Source organism: Vidua macroura, chromosome Z (genome assembly GCF_024509145.1).
Source record: "Vidua macroura isolate BioBank_ID:100142 chromosome Z, ASM2450914v1, whole genome shotgun sequence".
NCBI lineage: Eukaryota > Metazoa > Chordata > Aves > Passeriformes > Viduidae > Vidua > Vidua macroura.
The window spans coordinates 29,436,282-29,457,787 of NC_071611.1; the positions used below are offsets into that span (position 1 = coordinate 29,436,282).

The window sequence follows — 21,506 nt, forward strand, 5'->3', positions numbered from 1 at the left end:
GAATAAAAAAATTGGGCTGCTGCCCCTTAACGCAGTGGCTCTGATTTTTCCTTAGAAAATTTTCCTACTGCTTTCCCACCTATAACCAAAATTCTTGCATGGTTGAAAATACTAACATAAGTATCACATTAAATCAAGTTTATATCTAGCCAGCAACTCCCTTCATACACACCCTGTTTAGGAATTGATGGTCTATGATGTAAAGCCTGGAACAGCTTTTTTAGCTCTTAACTAAGGAGAGCTAACTTCCCTCTCTCTTGTCTTGTGATCTTCCAAATAAGATTCAGTTCAATTTGAAATGTAAGTGGTATTTTTACAGATGAAGAATGGACTGTTGAATATGCTGTCTCTTCCAGATTACCTATTCAAGCTTGTGACTACCTGGCATCCATGATACAAGTGCTCTGTGGTGATGTAGACTCCAAAAGTTAATAGCTGAGGAAGAGTAAAAACATAAGAATTTTACACATCATTAGAAGAGAGACCTTTGACACTTCTCCTAATGCCATATTCCCCACAACAGGGTAACTTAGAAAGTAGAACTAAGGCTATGGTCTACTTCTAGCTTTTTCATTATCAGAGACTTGTAATTTTTAATTAAAACACACTACTTAATTAGTATCAATAAGGCAATCCAACTCAAATCCCTGATGGACAGGTCACTCCAGGAAGAAGGACCCATACTACATTTGAGTTAAAAACCCATTTCAGAACAATTATGAACAGCCAGAACTTTTCAGAAGTAGACAAATTTGTTCTGCTGAATACCTAAATCATCCCTTGCAGACAATATGTTGGAGCTTTTGTGGCTGCAAATACAATTAGGAAAAGAATCAACTTGGATTTTACTCTACTATCACACTTGTGAAAACCATGCTGCATTTAAAAAATATTACTTAAGACACAGAACAATTTTTTTCCATTTTATTGTATCTAATCCGCTGTTACTGTTACTCCATTTTTTCAATATATGACATGAATAATCAGGGTTTGCTTATCTACATGAAATTTTGTTGAAGTCCTGTGAAAATTTAGATGTGGTTACTACTGCTATCAAGTACTTCAGAGTTTGCAAGAATGTATCTGAGAGCCTATGCTAAATTGACTGGTAATATTGCATTATAAACCAAGGGTATCTATCACTTTGGCTACACTTACTGGAAAAAAGTGTCAGATGGAACACCGCAATGGATGCTACTTTCATTTTCACCCAGAGCCAAGAAGCATCATCACACCACTATCTTAGCAATATAAGAGCAACTAATGATAGCAGTGAGTAATGGAAAAGATAGCTTAAAGCAGCAAAATTAATTTAGAAATATTCTATTAATCGAGTTTTAATATTGTAAAAAAGATTAGATGAGATATTTATTAAGTCAGTTCTACTGAATCAGTAGATCTATGCGTAAAATGTAACATTTTGATTTCACAATGAACAAGAAAAAAAAACATTTAGTACCACAGAATTCTTCCCCTCCATTTTATTCATCTACCATGATAAATTTTAAAATGTTATTTAGATTTTTTTTTAAGCATAGTTTAGCTGAATCTAAAGTGCCAAATAAGAAAAATAGGAACTTAGGAATATATGGGCATATTTACTAGCAGTGCACACACAAAATCAATACTTCAGCAATTACATTAATGCAGCTAGTCATGAACTGAAAAAAAGGTTTCCTCAACTGCTTTCTGAAAGGAAGTAAATACTTAGTATTTTTTTTTTCCATTAAGTTGGACAAACAGAGGATGCATATAATTACAGGTAACAAAAATTAGTTAGCCTATATTACAAGAAGTTGCTTTGATATGTATTTATTCTACTTTTAAAAATCCAGTAATAAGTGCTTAAACACACTTGACTACTACCATTAAAAGTGTTAAAAGATAGTCTAGTTATTAGAAGCTAGGTGATGGGCAGGAGAGGGCATCAACTAGCAGATACTTTGTGAGCTTTTTTTATTTTACGTTGAGTAGCTGACTGATTTGTACACAACCTTAACACTTGAATTCTTCATTAGATCCTAAGGACTCCTCTAGATCAATGACTCAAGGAAAGGGTAGGAAGAAACCCACTCCAGCAGTACATAATACCCTTACTAAGCTCAGCTTAGATCTCAGAAAAGAGATCACCACAGCAGAGAGAGAATGAGTAATTTTTATGGATCTTTAAATATTGTCCCCCTGCACCCCCTGCTTATTTCAAGATACAGAGATATAAATACAGGCACATACACCCAAAAAGCAGTGTTCAACTTGCCTTCTAACTACACAGCAGAACAAATGTAAAAATACATAGCTATCTTTCACAGACCTTTCCTGCCCAGCATTTTAACATATGCCAGATGCACTGAAACTATACGCCAGTCCCTCAAAATCTGACTCTTCCCCCAAAGCCCAAAACTGTAGCATCCAAAAAAAATGAAAAAAAAAAAAAATCTTTGTGTTTTAAGTGGAAAAAAAATGCAGGAAAAAGGTAATTCTAAAAACAGTAAAAGTGAATGCAGTTGATATTATTTCAGTCACACATTCACTTAGAGGGGAAGGGATTAATGCAAACATGAAACTGTACCAAAAAAAATATACCTGCCCTCAGGTTCAATTTCAATTTACCACACTCTAGATTCTTATTACAGATAGACTCTCAAAAATCAAATAACAAATGAAGGAAACAAAAAAAGTGCAACTTTTCCCATGCTCATTTGCAAGGTCAACAGATACTTCAGTATCTTAATAACTAATGAATGCATTTAATAACTATGAATGCATTTAAGAAAAAATCCTAGTATATTTTCAATCTGGGGGTGAGTGAAGGAAATGAAACAACCAACCTTTGCATCACTGGAACAAAAATTCCAGTCCCAGAGAGATTAATACCATTATTCTAGTTATTCTCAAGTATGCAGAAGATCATCATTCAGAAACTATCTTCAGGAAGAATTCAGTATCTCCAAATCCTGCACCACTTAATCCTTGTACTGCATCATTTGAAAGAAAAAGCCTAATACATAAGTTATCTTCCCAATTATAATGTTCAAGAAAATTTGGGACTTAATATATTCTGAACTTTTTTTCCGTCTTTGAACTCCAGGAAAATAAATTATCTTAACAGCAAACACTATTTCCCCTGAAATGCTACATCAAATACTTATCAAATACTTATCAATCAACCAGAAGGTAAGGTGTTATTTTACAGAAAAAAGAGCAGGACATACAAATAGACAACTGCTGTCATGAGAAATAGCTTAACTGCTTAAGGATGTGCTGAGAACTATCCATTTGACACCTTAGGATTCCAGCAAGCAGGCAGTGTACAGCTAAGTTATCAGAAGTAATTGCTACTAACACTGGTGTGCCTGGAGAAGGAAAAAGTCCTCACAACTCAATTTAAATGTTTTTCATGCGATGACTCTAAGAAATGCATTGCAGGGAGCAATTTAAACTCAGATAACAAGAAATACATTTTAAACTCACTAGTGCTTTAATATATCACTGCACTGTAGTCTCTCCTGAGAAGCAGACATAAGCACAGTATCAGAGTCTTAAAAAGTAGGTAACAGCACAAATACCAGCTCTTTCTGCTCACTTCATGCCCATGAGTGCCACCTCCTCTCTCATATAGGGGCTTGGCCCTTCTGAAACAGGAGGGAAAGATCAGAAGTCACCCGCATTTCATAACTGCAGTACAGTCAAGAGAGGCCACTATACATGGCTTCTCAGTACAGACCCAAAGCACCTCCACACCCAGCTAGCAATCTTCCTAGAAGATTTGAGAATGATGAAGCTAAATGTCCTCTCTTCTTCCATCCTCTGCCCCCTAAATTATCTCGCACTTTCAATCCCTCCATGAATAAAGGTGACTCTATCCTGCCCATCTGAAACTGAAAAAGTAAAATACCATAAAGGCATGGCACATTCTAGGTGACAGACCTAAGTCCGTCATTTTGTCGTAATATGTAACATATGAACTTGTTTACTAATCATACCAACTGCCCATCACCTGTCTGTTCTCCACTCACATTAGGCTTAAGGTCTAATCTGAAGGAATAGCATGCCACATTCAAATACTGTTGACCTACACATTTTGATCAAGAGATTCCTCTAGATAATGAAAAACACAATGAAACCAGAAACCTCAACGAACTAAAGAGGCTAGATATATAAGTCTCAAAAGCAAGTGCTCTGAAACATAGCTTTCAGGAGAAAAGGTCTTCACTGTTTCTTCTCCTTTTCCATGGTTAGTTTCTTCTTCTTTTCCATGGCTGCACTCCTGAGCAATTAAAAACCATTTTACAAAGAAACATGAAAATCCCAGCCTACCATCTCAAGTCTAGAAGTCAATCTGCCTATGGCAAGAAAAAGTAGGAGAGATGGGAGGTGGTAGACTCTAAATCTGCTGGGTAAATATCCCAGTTTTTAACTGCACTTTTGACTTTTATGTACATATTATCAAGGATCAAATCACTGATGATGAATAGCAACATTTACATTTATTGTGCGTAAGTGGAAGACTATTCCAATTCAGCAACTGGAACTCAAAAGACAAGTCAATCTCCATCATGCAAAATTCAAACTACAGCCTGCTGAAGCAAGAGTATTCCCTGCTTCTCCCTCACCCCTGCCTTTTATTAAAGCAAGGGTTTCATAATCACAATGTAAGTCCAATCAATAACTGATCCAAAAAGCCTAAACCTGCAAGACGTTGAGGAGAATTTTTTTTCATTTAGATCAGTTTGCTCAAGAACTCACTGACCTTCAGTACCATTTCTCTACCTTCAATACCTTGTCTTCACTTTCAATACCTTGTCTTCCTTCTGATGCAAAGAACCACATTGGAAGCAAGGAGGAAGTGTGCAAAGCAGATGCAGCAGAATGTTAGACATTTAGCCAGAGGCTTTATAAATTAAAACTCCTTTAAAGTAAAGGTGATAATTTCATTATTACTGGTATTTTTTTAGCACAAATAAATGTATCAAAAAATATATGCAAGCATATTTTAATGCTCACAATAGCACATGTTGATGGCAAAATTCATTAATGTGTGTCACATTTATATTTTAGTCCGCCTTGGATTCATAGTTTTAGTGGAGGGGGCAAGAGGGAAGAATTAAAAAAAAAAATTAACCATGATAAATATCTACAGGCAACCAGGAATAAACAAGGATACTCAGTGAATCCAGTGAACAGTTTGGTCCAGACACTGACTGTACCAGTATTTTTTTTACTCTACAAAACTGAAAGAAATATTCACAGGATGTGGTCTGAACTTCAAGACACTGTGGCTCAGCAAGTACTGCGCATGTTTTTGCAATGAAAACTCAATTACTTGCCTACAAAGCAACACTTTAAATTAAAAGAGACTTGAGGGAATGAGGATAAAGCACACAAAAGTATACAGATCATCCTCCCCAACATGGTAGGTTCAAAATTTACATACACTTTCTTTCTTTTAACCAAAGCAAAAACCATTTATAGATTTTAAAGTGATCAATACAAGGAGATGTTTTGCAAAGAAGCACTATTAAGAGAAAGTCTCAGTTGTTTACTTTGGCCTAATATTAAGGTTAAAAAAACATTTAGAAAAATCTTCAATTAATATCAACCTGCAACTCAAACCATAAATAGATATACTGAATAGATTTATAAAAATTGATATTTATATACACAACAGCACCACTAATTTAGATGTATCTTTCTTTCACATGTCCTACTGTTTTTAAAATGTAGTGAAGGTACAAAAAATGCCAAATTCCTAGAGTATCAGAAAGCTGCCACTTTATAGCCCATGATGCCCATAACTTAGAGCAGAATGCAACCTATTTCCAATATTGACAGTAAAGGTGATTTGTCCTAAATCAAGTCCACGAAATATGACATTTCCTAATAGACTTCAGATGCTTGGATATAAAGCAAGGCTAGTAATTGCTATGAACAAAACCTGTCTCTACACTGCACCCAAATTTCTCATCTAAATTCCTCTTCTACAGCCCCTCCTACCAACTGATTAACCTAGAGCCACCCACACCATGCACCTCAAAAACAGACTTAACAGTATATCTTGATAAGAAGGAATAGAAACAGCTTTTTTTTCATTAAAAAGAATTCTTCCATGATTCTGTCTGCTGTTTTGCCCTCAAATAAATATTACCAAAGTCTTAGAGAGCTTAAGGAGAATGGACACCTTCAGGAAGAAACCACAAGAAACAATGAAACAAAAGTGTAACAGTCAATATGCTTTTAAAAGTTACAACAGTTATAAATCCATGTAAATTAAATTACAGGGTAAAATTAAGTTACAAAGTACCTCAAAAAGAAACAAAAACAACCAAAGATAAAACAACTCAACTGTTTAATGGAGAGGTATAAAATAGGTATTTACAACCAATAGCACAGGAAAATCTTGGAAAAAAAATTTGGAATAAATGCCAAGGAGGGGAAAAAAAAACCCTGTAGATTCCATAGCATTATTTGTCTATTAAAACCAGAAATGACAGGTACTTTGATGACGGCTGCAGTTGGTTATAGAGTGAGAAAAGACAATACATTATAACTCTTGCAAGTGCACTGCAATCTGCAAGGTTTACATGTTCCAAAAGGTGAAACCCAAATTTTATTTCAAGCTTATGCTTTCTGGACAACTGCATTAACACTATGACAGCAGCAAGTCCAACTTGAACACAGGTCTGTGAACTAATTTCCAAGTCTGTTTGAAAATCAATCCCTGCTACTCATGATGACATGGGCTAAAGTGCAAGTAAGATTCAACTTAGTATTCCACATGGAAAATGTCAGTGAACCAGGCCAGACTCAAGAGAATGAACACATAGGTCTAAGGTGCAGGGAGGAGAGGAACACCCATAGACAATTGCCTGTACACCTGAAGTACATTTCAGATACACTAAAGAACAAAAGGAAAACACAGACCTGGGAAAACATTTCTCTGAGTTACTACTTCTGATACTTCCTACAATTCAATAGCTACAGACCACTCCTGTAGCCACTGATAGCTGGGAGACAAGCAGAAACACTGGAATTAACTGTGCTTGAACAGGTGAGGCCTCTCTGTGGCTAACAGAACCACTACTCCTTCATGAAACACAAAATTTGATAACTAGAATGAAGATAAACACCAAACTTCAAAGAAGAACAAAGGCTGAGGAGGAGGAAAGCTCATGTGTACCTGAACATATGTCTGTAGATTTTCTCATGCTTATCCCAAAGAAGGCTGAGACCAATCAAACTAACACACATCACAATCAGGGAAGGCAGCTGGACTGCCAGAATAGATACATAAGCAATCAATAACCCAGCTGGCTTGGACCAAGATACAAACAGGCAACTCCAGGATTTGTCTCGTCTCTCAGCAGATGAGCAAATCTTTAAATGGTGGTACCATTTAAAAAATCTCAGGGACTGGAATTTAAACCAGAAAACAAACATAGCAGCACCGCCTTTTCAACTCGAGAGACATGAACGTATCATGCTTCCAACCCTGCTTTACAACAGATCTCTTACAATCACCCCAAAAAACTACAGCAGTTACGGCCTCTGTTACAGACTCTGCTTCGCATGAAGCTGCTTTATTAGTAAATGCTTGTTTTAAACAAATCTGTGCTTTCCACAGCTATGGAAGTAAAATATTTGCCCTCTCTTCTCTTTCAAGGACCTCTCATTTCTTACACAAGACTGAACAGCAATTAGGATGTTATGTAAGTTAATTTACTGAAGTTAATTTTTAACTCAATTTCTAATCATAGGGATTGAACAACAAGAAAAAAACAAGAGAAAAATTACATTCAGAAAGAACAAGCAAAATTGTTTTTAAAATATACATACTTCATTCCTCTGTCTTAAAGAGGCTGTTAAATTATTTCAGATCAGTAAAAATTATGCAATATACTAGTTAGAAACTAATCAGATGAAATTACAGCTTTTAGATATACATGTATTTTTCTGTCAATGCACTTTTTAATACCTTTGCCTTCTAACTAGAAGAAATTAAAGTGAATTCCCACCTACTTTGCCAGCATGGAATACAAGCAACAAAACGCTTGGCCTTGGGCTTGTGTCTTTATAATAACAAAACCCTGCAATATTTGGAGCTAGTAAATGTTCTTACTCCTTGTCTTGAGAACTTGTTGGAATTAAGATATTGAGCAGAAGCAAAATCCTTCATTGGTTATTTTTATCAACCATGGCTTTCTTCCTGCATTATTAAGTAATTACATACTTCTCTCGGTGTTGTAAAGACCACATACACTACTAGCCTTAAAACAAACAAACAAACCCTACAAATAAAACCAAAACCTCCACCAAACCAAAAAAAAAAAAAAAATTCACCCACCAAAAACCTGCATACTGTGCACAGGCCTAGATATCCAAGGAGGAAAATATAATTATGGTTTTCCTCTTCCTTCACTCGTATTGATAAGACTCCTGCTTTCAACTTCTAGCTATGGCATATGTAAAAGAAAGAAAAAATAGGGGATGGGGAAAACAAACAGTAGTGAAAATGCTAACAGTGTAAGTCAACAATTGGTAGTTAATACCATCCTCAATACGAAAAGCTCTCTTTATGCTCTTAACTCAGGAAATAAAATATGTTTGAAAAACATAATTACCACATTCTGTTTCACGTGACTATGGTATTTTTATTCGTTTGACATATGCTGTTTCCTGAATGGATTTAATGTATTTTGGCATTCCAGAACAAAACCACTCTCAGCGTTTGGCACTTCATGTACAATGCAGCCAGGAAGCCACTCCTCAAGACTCTGCAGCCATCTGCAGCAGACACCAAAGGTTTTTGACAAGCAAGCTGCACTGCTGTAAATATGCAGTATTTAAAATAAAAGAAAAGTTCTCATCTATTAATCAGACTCTGCACATAATTGCCTGCAGATAAATTCAGGTGATCTGCAACATAAAACATGTCAGTACAGAAACAAAAAAGGGAAAAAAAAAATTAAAATATACTATTTCTTATCAGAAGGTTACTGATTATTTAAATGCTTACTAAATTGTATGGTCTACACAAAAAAATCCAGTCCCCAATGCCCTGTCTTACATGCCCTCTCCCTCAAAAATGCAATTCCCAGAATTCCTACCTAAAAGCTAGGAAGGATCAAACAACAGAGATCAGAATAACACAGCAGGCGCAGAACACTTGAAATACAAAGTAAGCAGTGTTGGGTACACAGGAGGGGGAAGGAAGAACCACACTCAAAACCCTCTAGCTAGTAACTGCTCAAAAAAAACAAATCCAGACAGGTTACATAATTCTATTTATGGTAACAGGAAGATAAATGGAAACACATTCATAGATCAGAGTTCAAAGGAAGTACGTGGGGGTATATATATTCATTTCCTATTTTGAATTTGGCAGATATCAAAAAAATATATCATACCAAAAACTACAAATAAACATGCACCCCAACATTTAAAAGACTATACAGTGCACTAGTGCAAGTTACTACTTGAAGAGAAATAGTATATAGAACTGGACTTCCATTTTACTTTATAATTTCTCTTCCTTTAAAGAACACTTCTGTCTGTCTTCTAAGTATTATCCACTTCAACAAGCCAGTTTGGTTTTTGTTCTTACATGTTTAGTATAAAATGCTGTACTAAAAGCAGAAGCCTTTATTCATAATGCAGCTTTAAATACAGTTTCACTTTAATATGCCTTTTTCATTACAATAAGGAGTGGCTAGAATAAGAAGTAGCCACTATTTTTAAAAAAAAGCAAAGGTTCAGAAACTGAAACAGAAATAAGTTGTATTTTCCAGACTCTAAGCATCTCGTCCCTCTAGTTTATACAATAATTATGCTACATATTATCTCAATATAATTCTCAACAGTTTTAAGAATTACTGTCCTGGACATATAAAGGAACCCCTGAAGCTACTTACCGCTGTCTATGGTTTTTCTTTACATTAATTTTACTTACATGGATCCCAATACATGCCAGTTTGCTGTTTGTAACAGTGATGCAGAAGAATTACTCCTCTCTGCATTGGCTGGGGTTCTTTCTAACTACAACATTTTTCACATCTTCCATGTGGGTAAGCACTGTTATTCTTGTCCTCTATTTACTCAGCTTTTCTCTCACAATGCATGTTTGATTTTTGCCAATTTATAATCTCTTTTCACTGCCAACAAAGTGATGAAACATTCAAGTTAGTATTTTTGTACTAATTTTTTTCCTTTACTTAGTGTTCTGTTCCTCTAAGTGAATAGATGATGATTAAAGAGAGCTGTTATGTTATTTTTATTTTACTCTCAGACATTTTGCAGATCACAAAAGCAACTGATACAAAAAAAAAAAAAAAAAACAGAAGGCTATTTTTGAATAGCATATAAAGTATTTTTGCCTCTTTAGATAGGGAATAACAAGAGTGCACTGCTTACAATAAAACTTTTATGAATAACTTAGAATTTAGACAATTATATTTAATTACACTTTCTCTTAAAAGTGTTGTTTTCAATAGGGATAACAATTCACTATCGGAAGCCAAAAACAAGCTTTTCTCCTCACAGGAGATTTAAGATGCACTAAAAGAATCTTCTTTCTCATCAAAATGCTGAATTTGAAGTTGATTTAATAATTCCCAACTTAAAGTGTTACTTAACTTCTGATACCCTGTGCTTTCCGGCATGAGAAAAAAATAAAGGTACAATACTACTTTGACACTACCAAAGTAAAAAGGGACACTGCCATGCTGATTTGCTATTAACATGTCACCCTCTTTTCTCAGAACAAGAAAAAGTGACTGAAGAACACAATGCAGGAATTCCAGAGAATTTCATAGCTGTGACTTCAATTAATTTGAACCGTCCAATGCGTACTTCAGACTTCTCAAAGATTAAAACCATGTTAATACAAAACTGGAGGAAATTAGTAACATTCTGATTTTGAGGGAAAGTTATTCCTCTGCAGATATTTCATGCTCTGAAGCTGAAATTTAAAATCTAGAAATTCAACACCTGTGGAAGGATGTGTGAGCTACAAATCTAAACTAAGCAAACATATATTTAAATTCAGTGGAAATAAGCCACTCTGTTACACTTTCTTCTAACCTGCTCCATTGACAAGGCCATAATATTTCCCTTGACACATCACCACCTGCTGCTGCAAAACCAATTCAGTAACTGACATCATGAAAGACTACAGGATATTTGAAATGTTGACAACACATCTCCAACAGATCCCACAACTTCCCACAGAAAAATCCCACAGAAATGTTTGCCTGCTTTACTGTCTTTTTCTCATAAGAACAGCATTGCAAAACCACAGAATAATGCCAGGATCCTCAGCATTTCTTCTGCTTTGTTTCAGTAAAGCAAAACAAAATAAATGCTCCCTGAAAAATTGATGAACACACTCAGATAAATAAAAATGAAAGAGTAAATTAGTGCCAAGTCTATTAAATTCAATTTTAAGTATATCTTGCTTTTCTAGTACTTGTATTACTTACATTTTCATTTAGTTAGATGAAATACCTGGTACCAGACCAAAAGTCTTAACATCTAAATCAATAGTAACATACTGGAAGAACAGGATTGTCTAATAGCCATAGAAAGCTCACATCCTCACAAAATGTTCAGGGAAACAAAACTCTCCTAAAAAACACAAGTAAGATGCACTAGAGATAAAAAATATTACAGTAAAATAGAAAAGCTCTGAAGGATTTTTTTCCCCCATATCAATGTTTCCAGTCTTATCCATCAGGATCAGAGACAGATGGATTGACAAATTTTGAGTTCCAACTGATTCTCTCTCCTTGTCACATTCTGAGAAGATGGTTAAACATTTATTTACATACTTTTTCACCTCTTCTTACTTATAGTCCTTATTTTTTGTTACTTTGTTTTAAACAGTTTCCCAACACCCATATGTGAACCAATAACAGTGACCTGGCAAAAGTCACAAGAAAAAAATGTAGGTTTGTTCCAAACCCTGTTTTCTAGCACTGCACACTCGATTCCTTTTGCTTGTAACTCCCTCAAAGAGGTTTAAAGAACTCATTAATTACTTGGAATAAATCACCCTGTATAAGTTTACTACAGCATAGCAGGCATGGTATAAAGACTGAATAGGTATGAACCAGGAAGAAATTAACTTCTGAATTTTCTCCCTCAGTAATGAAATTTTATTGCCAATCCCCCAAAAATATAGAGCAGTTCAGAAATTAAATAACCAACAGAGCTCCAGGGTTAGCACCACATATGATTTTGTGACCAGAAGTAACCCAAAATGAGTATGTTCTCCCAAAAGGAGCTAACTATCAACCTCACATTCCAGGCCACCACAGACTAACATGCCACAGCAAACTAACATACCACCAAGAGGAGACCAGTGAACATTATCTGCCATCTGCACGTTCACTGATCCTCCTTCAAGGAGACCCATCTCAAAGTGAAACCAAAGTGAAACCTAAGTAAATTAAATATCTAAATATCATACTCAGTAGCATAAGCATGGAAAGCAAGCATTTACAAAGCATTTAAGTCACAAATGATTTAGACTGCTATGCTGACACACTTTTTAGTCTAATTTTACTGAAAATACAGGCCTCAGTCTTGTAAATACTATTGCAGCCACGTTGTTTTTTTTGTTTGTTTTGGTGCACCATGAGTGTGCATAAGCACATACAGATTTTTAAGCAACAACTTTCCACAGACATAAAAAACTTGTAATTCCTAATAATAAATATTCTCTGATACCCAGTTTCAAATATAAAATCCATGTTACCTTCAGGGTTACCTGTAAGACAAAAGACCTGCAGTAACTTGATCAAATTGACAAATTTGATCATTTGGCAATTGATCATTTGATTGATCTTCTGAATCATTACTTCTCCCTCTGATAGAGTAACGCCAGGAAGACAACACCCACATGGGGAATAAGCAGCAGCTCTCAAACCTTAGCAGTCTATCAGAAGTCTTCTAGACAAGCCTGGAAACACTTTCCACCATTCAAACACTTACAATGATATCTACAGTCATTCTACATGACCAAACCTGTGAATGACATTCAATCATCTGGCACTGAGTTTTAGATGTTTCTTTAGATGCACTGATATAGCTCAAAGCACCTATGCCCTCTCTTCTGCTTCTTAAAACTTGGAAGTTTTGGAAGATATGTACTGAAAAACTCCAAGGACAAGAAGGGCAAAGAATGCTGAAGAAATAATTTCTGCATATGTACTAATCACATACCCCACATCATGGGGCAGAGGACAAAGGAATAATATGAAACTTCTCTTCCATAACTATCTGCCAAGATGGAACCCCTTACACAGTTGCTACAGGAACTACTCATGCCAACTTAGAGATGAAAACTGGTGAGAAGATTCCAAAGGCAGCAGTAAAACCCAAAGCACATTACTTCAGAAAAACAAGACCGCCCTTCTGCATCTATCTTTAATGCAATACCAGAACTGCAAATATTTTGAATTTATTTATTTATTGGGATTAGAGCTTTCCCCAGCAAGGAGAATAAGCCCTGGCCACTTTGCAGGAAAATACCACCCATTCCAAATTAACACCCAAATTATATATGTTTCACTTCAAGTATTTGTAACTTTTACTAACACTTTAAACCATCTCTGAGCTTTTTTCATTCCTAAAGCTGGCCACAGACAACTGACACAAGAAGTAGCTCTTGAGCACTACAAGCTCACAGCAAGACAATTATACCCCAACCTATACAAACCATCTTATCTAGTAAGATTGAACCTTATAAGGCTCAGTTACCTTCTGACATTATTACAAGTACCAGAATTTCCACAGCAGCCAAGATTGCTTAGACCGCCCTCAAACTCTGCTTAATCATCACTGTTTGTTCCTACACATAGTGATCACTTAGTGTCAAGCACCTACAAATTCCCAGGAACAGAAAAAAACTAATCTACTTTTTAACTTAGATTTTTAACTTTAACTTTTTACCCTAGGCAGGACAGCTGCAATGCTGGTGTTCTCCAATATAAGTACACTTCAGTTTGGTTTCATTTAGACCAAAGGAAGAGGTTTGTTCAGTTTTATTTCTCAATTATGTGAAGTTACAGTGTATTTTTGAAGGCAGAATTGCAGCCTAGTGTTGAAATATCACACTTCTGTATCCCCTTTATGGAAAGTACAAAGAGTAATAATTCAAACACCTGTACTGAAATTCAAGCATCAGAGAAACAAGAATTTTAAAAAAACCTGACTTTGATGATGTTCCTTTGGATCCACTGAAATTCAGGACTAAGTCCCATCTGGTCAGCAAAACTGTTACCAAAAATCGGTAAAAAAAAAAAACTCCTTACCCCCAAGGGCAGCATTAAGAACCAGGCATTCTTTATGAGGCTGGATGCATGAGAGGGTATCTCCTCCAAAATACCATGCATGCTGAGTACAGAAAAATCTCCTGTTTATACACTGTATTTTACATATATATTCACTGATTTCCTGGAAAAAACATACATATGATAACCATTTCCCCAAAATCATTAACATATTTTCCCTCCCCTTTCCACATGCGTCCTTCGGTCCTGGGGGTCTCTTTGGTGGTCCCTGGTGGTCACCAACCCCAAAGCCATAGCTGACTGCTTGGGAACTGGTAAAAGTTGGCACAACTGGGCTGATTGCTTTCCATTTCTTCCTAAAGAATATGTATTGTGCAGTTCCATAGGCCAGCGGTTTTTGAAGAATAAGCATTGTATTAGCCTATCAGTTGCAAACGATTTTTCATCTGGCAACAATGAAGGCAAGCCAGCAGAAAAAGCCTAATTATCCTGAGATTACTAGAAAAGAAAAATACTATTGATTCCAGCGTAACAATTTTTTCCATTTTAATTAGACGAGACATACATAAATCTCTCCTAAATCTGCATCCATATTTTGAAATCTTGTATTTTTAAGATTTAACTCAATATCCAAACACTGTATTCTTAGTTCAATGTGAAAGCTGTATTTCAGAGAAGTAACCTTTTTACAATTAAAAAATCCTAAAAAAAGTCCCATTACCAAGGTTAAATACAGACTATTTACTACTCAAACTACCTTCAATGTTTTCATTCTGATATGAAAAGTGTCCTTTGACACATTATTTCACTTACTCAAAAGCCGACAAGGTAAAATAGGAATGTTTATAAATCTTCATTTTCCAGATGATCTTCATTTAACTATCTATTTCAAATGTCACCATGAATATTTGCATGCTCACATAGGAATACTGTCTACTATTTTCATGTCCATATGAGTAACTCTTCGGACAACTCCACAAGTAACTCATTTGGAAAAGGTTAGATTTCTAATTCCTCTATGTGGATTAAATGTCAGGCACTTCTTAAGCAGATCAGGTTATTCTATAGGGAGAATCTGCTGAAGATATGACATATCAACTATTTGATCTTCACATAACATTTTCCCAAAAAGATTTTCCTTTTTGCTTAGGAGCAGGAAGGACAAAAACAAAACAAGAACGCAAAGCAGACAGACAGTGATTCATTACAGCCCTACCGGAAAGCCAAGTTGACAAATTTGCTCCCATCCCCTTCTATTTCTAGGGCCTACTGCTAACACGTGAGGTATAATGTATGTTACACATGTGCAAGGCTTTCCTTAGCTTTGATCTTCCAAGCATAGCTCTTAATGACTGGGACTAAAAACTCTCAACAAATTCTACCGTTCAAATCAATTCAAGTTCAAATCATAACACTGTTTTCTGAGACCACCAATGCAATCCACTAAGAAACTATCCTTAGTATTTTCTCCACAGAGCCCCCTTATCCACTCTATATGAACATGCTGTGCCAATTGATACCCTACAGAGCTTTATGTTTACACTAAGCATTATCTAATGTGCAGCTTATGCATAAGACAAATCTATTCATATTTTACTAATACAATTATCATCTTAATGATAATCACATTCCATAATATGCCATATACTGCAACTTCTAGCTCTCTGATTGCAAGCATACCTTCTTAAAATTAGTGATGTTTACTCAAGCTTAATTTAATTCATTAATAAGAACCAGTCAGGTCAAAAGAACGTTTCCCCAAGCCATCAACACATAACTATAAAAGTGCTATTTCAAGCACATGCACTACTATGTGTAAGATTAAATAATTTTGTTCATAATAAGAATATCAATGTCAGACTGATTTTTAGTTGCGATTGTTGACCTCAAGAAAGAACACATCCCTTCATATTACTCCCAAACTATGTTAATGACATAATGGCATTCAATGATATAACCATGAGCTGTAAGCAGGACTGAATCACACTTTCATCATTAAAAAGGGCTTTATCCATAGCTACCATGGTGACAAAACACTAGCGTAAAAAGTTGTGCCTCCACTACAAGGAACTATTCTTCTGCACGGCATTGAAAAATATCAAGTACATAATGAGAGACACAAAAGGCCTGAAAAGAAACAAAATTGCCTTGATTATGAACATACTGGTTTACAGCTAAATTTGTCATGCAACGCTACAACTCCTCACCCTCCCCTCAAGAATCTCAAGTCATTATTGGGACTGAAACACTGCTCTGGAAAGGGATGGCTCTTTGTAAAAGGATTACTCTATTCAGACTTTCTGCCAAGCATCAGCCACATAAGGAAAGCAAAGTTCATTGCCATTTATTTTGTCCAGATCTTTCTGATGCCTAAGAATAACCCTTACTGCTGCCTAGAAAGGTAAGTCTATAAATTGCAAGTCAAATAATTTATTTGTTATCAGACACTGAACCCACTTTAGGCATTTATATGTTAACATTTTTCCTTACAATATATCAAGCAGGAGTTGGATTATTTTTTCTTAAAGCACTAAATTACTCCACGATGTTAAAGAACTATCTATGAAGGAGTATTAAAAATTTTGCACAGAAATGACTTTGTCCAAGAATCCCAAATACCAATACATGTCACACATTGGCAAGACTGAAGCATACACATCCTATCTGACCAACATGTTGCTTCTGAGTTTGACAAATAGGAACAAACATTCCAGAGCTATGGTTTCTACCTCGTTCTAAACATTCACAATATGAGAAACTCCTTGCCTTCACGAAAGGACTAACCTGTAATTGTCCCTTTGATGCATGAGAAATAAACAGTGCATCTAGTTAGTTGGTGTAACAAGCACTAGAGGTACAAAATCTTACACTAAAACTTCACACTTAATTTCCTCTTCAACAGCTTAAAAATAGGAGTTCTTTCAAAAATTAGAAAGGGGAAAGTGGTCACCAAAGCCAACAAGGCTGCATTAACAGCTTCAATTGCATGCACTTTAAAGAAGTCAGACAACTAGCTATCTGCTTTGGTTTTGTTCTGTATTTTGTTTTAAATGAAGGTTCTTAAGATGAACTTTGCCAGGATCAAAATGCAGGATAGACCTCTGCTATACAAGCTGAAAAACAAGCAGTCCAACCCGTTGGTTTGAGAACAGAGAAGGTAAAGGGGAAGAAGACGGGTGACTGCAGCAATCGAAGGTGGAAAAACTGCGACATTTACAGATGACCAGGAGGGCATATTTTTATAAAGAAACTTAACAGCAACCCTGAAGAAGTCCAGTCAGCCACTAACCGATATTCCAGAAAACAACACAGACATAAGCACAAAGCCTCAAGAGCTTTCGATTAAATAAGAAATATTACCTCCTCCATGACTTTCTCATTTCCCGGTAAGTTAATTGTACTCGCAGGGTTACCAAACGTTTTGCAAGGGAGAGCTGAAGAAGCAGTTACGCAGTCGAGCAGCTTCAGCTCAGTGCCTTCTCGGACAGAACAAAGAAACTTCTGTGTCCGATAAGATTAAAAACTTTCGGTCTCACAGACTCTTTCTCGGCCTCCATGAAACCAGCGCCTCGGTTCACACGTTCAAGCGAGACGGGGAGAAACACAATGAGCTGCTAAACAGGGCAGGCCAAGGCGGAAAACAGAGACAAAATATAAAGGCCAAAAACAGGATATAAAACGAAGCCTGAACGCCTTGTTTTTTTTCTCCACCCCCTTCCCAGAGGAAGGATTTTTCTATTTTTTTTGTTGCTGCTGATCCCAAGCCTTCCATATTTACCTTAGCTGTCGGGGCGTCGAAACCAGATCCAGGAGGCAGGAGTTTCTTCCAACCCCAAGTTAAATCCAAACGAGTTTTCTTCTTCACGGAGAACAAGGGCAGAAAACGGGGAGAGGAGGAGAAGGAATGTTAGCAGCTTTCGCCGAGGACGAGGGAGTTCGTGAGCACGGGGAGAGAGCTCCAGAAAAGCCGGGTTCCTCCCGGCCCCCGCCGAGGTCTGCCCCGCGGCCGGCCCCACGTCGCGCCGGCCCCGCCCGGCGGCGACACCGCAGCGCCCCCCACCACCCAGCGCGGCCCGGCCTGGCCTGGACCAGCCCACCCGCCGCCGCCCCTCGCCCGCCCGCTCCCCCGGCGCGACGGGCACCCCCGCTCCCCGCCGGCTGCACACCCGGGGTCGCGCTGCCCGAGCAATGGGCTGAAGGGAAGCGGGATGGCCGCCTGCCTCACCTGCCTGCCGCCGCCGCCGCCCTCGCTCCCCGCCTCCTCTCGCACACTTCCTCCTTCTCCCGCGGCTTCAGCCTCCCGCCCCCCTCCCCGGCCTCGGCAGCGGGGGGCCGGGGGAGGCGGCGGAGCTGTGGGAAGAGGGAATGAACGTCCCGGGCAGACACGCGGCAGGGGGAAGGGGAGGTAGCCGCGCCCCTGCTGCTGCCGGCGCCGCGCTCCGCTGGCCAGACGGGGGAGGCACTGCAGCGGCACGGGGGGCGGAGCGGGAGCAGAGCCCGGGCCGAGACCTGGCGGAGGCGGGAGCGGGATCGGGCGGGAGCGGGAGCAGAAGCAGGAGCAAGAGCAAGCAGGCGCGGCGGACGCGCCCGCACTGGCTGTGCCAGGCGGGAGGAGGGATGGGCGGACAGCGCCGGGCGGGGGTCCGAGCTGGGGGAAGGCTGTGAGGGACGGGCGCTGCGGCCAATGGGGAGCGGCGGGGGCGGGCTCTGCAGGAACACGGCGAGGCGGGACGGGGGGCGCTGGCGCGGGCTTGGGGCAGGCGCGGGCCAGAGGGAGGCGGGAGCGGCGCCGGGCGGGGGCTCCGTCTCGCCGCCGCGGAATGGCTCCTCCCGCTGCTGCCCGGTGTGGGGCCTGTCCTAGTTTGTCTTCTGCAGGGGAGCGTTAGTCGCACTGACAAATTCAGACCTGAATGACAGAAGTTTCCTCGTTAGCAGCGCAGCTCCGTAATTTATGGTTGCACACCCTCTGTAGAAAGCGCTGGGGCGCCGGCTCACGCCATCAGGCGCTGGCCGTTGTGCCTTCGTGGCCATCCGACCCCTGCTCCCGCACCTTGTGCTGCCTGACTCGGAGTTAACCAAGGGTCTGAGAGAACGAACACACCCAAGGGAAAAACTGACAGCCTCCACCCACGCTTTGATGTTTGGGTATGGTACGTTAAACTTGGATGCAAACATCAACAATTAAAATAATGCCGCCCATATTGTCACAATGTTTCACATAAACCCTAGAACACTGCTGTACTTTCTCTTCCAAGTATTTCAACACAGTCAGTACAATACAATGGTACTGAAAATGCGTGTTGACTGACAGAGTCATGTACAAATACATGTTTGAAAAGCAGGCAGCACATAGATTACTAGGCTTTGGTATTAGTTGGATTTGGATTGCAGTAGTACAGTTGTGATCTGAACAGAAACAGTGAGTTTCTGTTTAATTTCCTGGATTGTTTGAAATGGGTATTTGATAACCTATTGTGTAAGCAATATGCCATTTTAACAGTCCTGGAGCCTGGAGTTCTGCTCAGCCATAACGGAGCACATGAAGCTGACAGCAGGGTGGAATTGTACATGCTGCTCACCTTATGCTCCTTAATTGTGCTCAGCAGAGACCAGATCTAAGGACAGAGGTAGTTTTGTTTTCACACTAATTTAATCCCTGGCTACTCTACTGGGACTGCCACCAACTAAGATGGAATAGTGTTTTATGATGATAATCGGTTTACTGAGAAATTGGCAAAATGCTAAGAAGTGTTATAGGAGCCACTGAGCAGCAAGGGAAATGGTATGTCAGGTTACTACTGACCTGTCCCTGATTTTAACATAGGACTAGATAAGAAAAGTTGTTCACACCCCTACCAGTCCTTGACAGTAACTCAAATTGATATTTCCTGTTCAGGATCATTGTTTGCTTCATCTATTTTCTCATAGGGTTTTGAATGAAGGGTTTAATCTTTAGCAATAAAACATAGAGATGATCACATTTTTATAAAAGTCCACTGTGTTTAACACACTGTGTTTAACAATAGTGTTATTAATTTTAAACTTCTTGCCTATATATGGGAATTGTATGTTCAAATATCCAGCTTGTATCCAGATCCAAAAAATAAGCATGCATTTCTACCAGGATAATAATATTCACTTACTGTTTCTTTACTTTTCTCCATCTTCACACAGCATACAGCCCTACTTTGGGTACTACATCTCTGCCTAAATTTAAGTAATTAAACTAAATCAAATGTAATCATCAGAGTTTATAAAAAAGAGAATTGTATGTATATTTCCCAAATATATTATATTTCCCAAATATAATATTTCCCAAAACATTAAATCGCTTCTATTTCTTCTTGTTCAGAAAAGCCATTTTCTTCAAATGAGTCAGCTTTGGACTAAGTCCAAGCAAGAGAACTTTACCCCCACTGACAACAGATTTAGAATTTCTCACTACAGTACCCTGCAGTAGTGCCCTACACTGTGTCTATAATAAAATTACTTATTTTTAAAAAAATCTCTTGCAAATGATTGATCATTCCTGTCATATACCACATAACATATCCTTATCATAATTAATGTGACTAGCTCTCTGCAACTGATACCCTCCACCATGAACTCTACAAAGCACTTTCTTATGTGAATTATCACAACTTTTTAATGTGAAAATATTTTTAAACTGTTTATTGCAAATTGCCCAGGGCATTTATTAATGCAGCAGAGTAATAGGTGGGTGTGAGAATTTATAGTAGCTGTTGCTCAGATGGGGAATGTCCCAGAGTTGTTAACATTAGTTGCAATGTAAGATGCTGTTTCACTTACAATTTTAGCCAACAAAATAAAAGCCTATCCAAAGTCTGCTGAAACTACAGCTAGCTGGAGCAAAACTACTGAAGACATTTTGCACAGACAAGATATAACTACCTGTACAAATTAAGAAAATACCGGGAGTTATCCTAGAGATCTAAATAACTATCAAGACAGTATTTAGATTTCAGCTCCAGCAGAGTCCCCAGCAATATTAATCCCCAGAGTTCGTATCCCAGTTACCAAATAATTACAGATTAGGTGCACAAAGTACAAAATACAGAGTTACATAATAAGTCTTTCAAGTGAGACAATACATCTGATCCCACTGAACATTTAAACAATTCCTTTATACACACTTTCATGCTGGACATGAACCCCAAACTCCTCTCATTTTAATTTTTATTTTTATATTTGAACAGG

At 38.1% G+C, this 21,506-nt stretch overlaps 1 protein-coding gene across 7 annotated transcripts in view; it reads right to left on the reverse strand.

Moving 5' to 3' along the window:
• Positions 1-18,660, reverse strand: part of ERBIN (erbb2 interacting protein) — a 115,744-nt gene extending 97,084 nt beyond the window's left edge. For 6 of the 7 annotated variants that reach the window (XM_054002720.1, XM_054002718.1, XM_054002719.1 and 3 more), the window contains exon 1: positions 18,067-18,140. The gene's annotated coding sequence lies outside the window, so the exon portion shown is untranslated. Of the gene's footprint in view, positions 1-18,066; positions 18,148-18,513 lie in introns of those variants that run through there. The other variant, XM_054002721.1, reaches the window with a different exon arrangement.
• Between the last annotated feature and the right edge of the window lie 2,846 nt (positions 18,661-21,506).